Raw genomic sequence first — 3146 nt, 5'->3', positions numbered from 1 at the left:
TTGTTTATAAATATTACTGTGGGTGCTAAAGAACTGAACTAAGAGTCCAGAGACCTGGACACTTTGGTTTTAGTTCTGCCTCCATTTCCCTAGGAGATTTTAATCTGACCACTTGTTTGCTCACCTTTGAAAGAAGATGTTTTAGACTAGGTGATCTTTGTGATTCTTTTCTATTCTAAAACCCTAAATATCTACCGGGGGGAAGTAAGGCACATCTGTTCTCCTATCAGAACTCCAAATTAGCTCTCCTTAACAGGAATGATCCTACTTTTTATTAATGAGCAAACAAAGACTCCACCCTTTGACGGGTTATTTTCTTCTTCTGTTCTGTCTACGCTTCTTCTAGATTCTAATTCTGTCTGGGCAGAATTTATCTTCATTTTCTCATTTTCTTCCATCGCTGCAATATGGAAATGAAGGGAGGTATCAAAACAAAGATATTGCATTATAGGAAGATTTTGCCAAATACCTCCAGACTTTTGAGTCCATGACTCACTAGGATCTGAGAACGACACCTTTGTCATCCAGTAAATATTTGCAGCATACTAGATAGAGGCTCTATGGGGCACAGGGAAGATATAGAAATTGGGGTATGAACATGTTGGATCTAGTTCTGCCTTTATTTTCTAAGTCAACAAATATAGCCTGAACACCTTTTAAATGTTAGATGTACAAGATATAAATGGTCTCAGCAATTGTCTAGTGGAGGAGACATATTGAGCACATAATTGTACAAAAAAATAATCAGTTACAGGTATATTAAATTATCTGAAGATGAAGTTAGTGGTGTTAAGCGACCACGCTTCTTGCTAGAAAGGGAGGTCTCAATTCAAATGGCTGAACGGACAGTCGCAGGAGATGGTGGCATAGGTAGGGGCCAAAATTTGAATGTTAAAGAGTTGGGACTGTGGACTGTGGAGAGCTGCTGGGAAATTTTTTTTAAAAGAGGGTCAAGCATCATTACTTTGTTGGATTTGCAGTGGCTGGGCTGGAAAAGAATAGGAGGACAAATCATGAAAAGTGGATCAGAAGAGGGTTGAACTTGGGGCCTGGAAATCAGGTGGGTGCCTCTTCTGGGATTCTGGGTGAGAGATGCTGAGTGAACTAAGGATCATAGCAGCAGAGATGAAGAGATGAGTGGAGTCAGTAGAAAGGTAAAAGTGTGGATGAAATGGACTCCAAGACCAAATGTGGGGACTGTGATGTTGGATGATTCCCAGATTTCTAGCTCAGCAACTAGGGTGGGAGTTTCAATACCTGAAATGGGGATTAAAAGAGGAGGATCGGGTTGGGTCTATGGGGAAAATATTAGTGCTACTACCACTGAGGTTCCTAATGAATACCTATGTGGAGCCATCCAGACAGAAACTGAATAGATGAATCTGGAACACAGAAGATGAGTATGACCAGTGGTTGTCAACTTGTGAAAAGGCAGTAAAAGTCATTTTAAATAAACTTGTATGTCTCTTACTGATTGGAATACTCCTCCATTGCAAAGAGTACAAAGTCTAAGCTGTGAAAGCTCTTAATAAATATATTTTTTAAATTTTCAGTGGATGAAAGAATGATTGAGTGAATAGGAGCTGCTGTGAGTAGCCAAGAGTTCCTATCCAATTACTATAGTTTGTATATTTGAGTGTATGAGTGAGGTCATGTGTGAGCGTATATGCATTTATATATTTGTGTGTCTGTGTGGTTATACATAGCCACATACATATTCATATAAAGATTAACAAGACAAACAATATATTAGTACTGTACATCTGCATTAGTTAGCTAGGGCCGCCATAACAAAATACCACAGGCTGGGTGGCTTAAACACAGAAATTATTTTGTCACAGTTTTGGAGGCTAAAAATCCAAGATCAAAGTACCCTCAGAGTTAATTTCTGGTGAGGCCTCTCTTCCTGGCTTGTAGACTGAGGCTTCTCACTGGGTGTCACAAGGCTTTTCCTCTGTGCTAAAGCAGACAGATCTGTGGCATCTGTTCCTCAAAGACACCAGTCCTAGATTAGGGCCCCATCTTTAGGACCTCATTTAACCTTAATTACCTTCTGATAGGTTTTGTCTCCAAATACAGTCTCAATGGGGGTTTGGCTTCAACACGTGAATTTTAGGGGGAACACAAACCTGTCCATTAACAACATCAGAACGTTTAACATCTAGATTAACTTCTCCTCAAAGGATAGTCTCTGTGAAAACAAAAGAGATTGTTCTGTGTCATATATAGGGGGAGAGATACACTTGGTCAGAGAGTTTGCTTATTTATAAAATAAGTATAAACCTTTTCTGCTTTACCTGATTATATTGAAATACAATTATATCCCAAGGAACAAACTTTTCATTTCCGAGAGGATTGTAAACCACGTGCAAATAAACCTTTAAATAATAGCTGGATGGGTTTAATCGACTGTCACTGTCTGTTGCTCTATGGAAACCGGGCTGAAAAAGCCAGAAGAGGTTGACGTCCCGCAAGGAGGTCATACCATGAAGGTGTTAAAGCGGAGATTGCTTACGGAAAACCGCGTCGCATTCTTGGCACGTGCGCGCTTGCAATGAAGTTAACTTTCAGTTACGGTTAGATTAAATGTAGGAGCCAATTCCAGCTCATTTTGCGCCTGCTCTGTTTTACCTCCTAGTGCACTTGGCCTTCCTGTAGCCTTGGCCTCTAGTTTGGTGTTCCTTGTAAAAACTCCTTGGGGCTGGGAAGCTCTCGCCCCGGCGCCCAGGTGACAAGAGATGGGGTGGGAACCCGCGGAGCTTTCAGGGCGTGGAACCTCTCGCATACCATTCCTTCCCTCCTACCACCACCCCACTGCCGGGAGGCGGAGAGAGCTTGCAACTTCTCTCCAATCCGCGGCCGGCCCTCCCCGGGGTCCCCCTGCTGGGCGACCGGCCCGCCACCGACCGAGTTGGAGGAACTTCGCGGAGCTCCGCGTCAGAGCCGGGAGAGGCGAGATGCTCCCCCTCCTCCCCTGCCGGCCCCCTCACTCTGCCCCCGCCTCCCGGTCCTCGCCCAGCCGGGATCGCCGGTGATAGGACGAGCCCCGGGCGTGCATTGTGTATATGCAAACCAGAGCCCGGTTCCCCAGGTCTGCCCGACCCCGGCAGGGGCTGCGGCTGCGGCTGGCGCTGCCGTGGGCGCCG

This window comes from Lipotes vexillifer, unplaced genomic scaffold (genome assembly GCF_000442215.2).
Source record: "Lipotes vexillifer unplaced genomic scaffold, Lipotes_vexillifer_v1.1 scaffold812, whole genome shotgun sequence".
Classification (NCBI taxonomy): Eukaryota; Metazoa; Chordata; class Mammalia; order Artiodactyla; family Lipotidae; genus Lipotes; species Lipotes vexillifer.
This window is presented reverse-complemented; position numbering follows the sequence as displayed.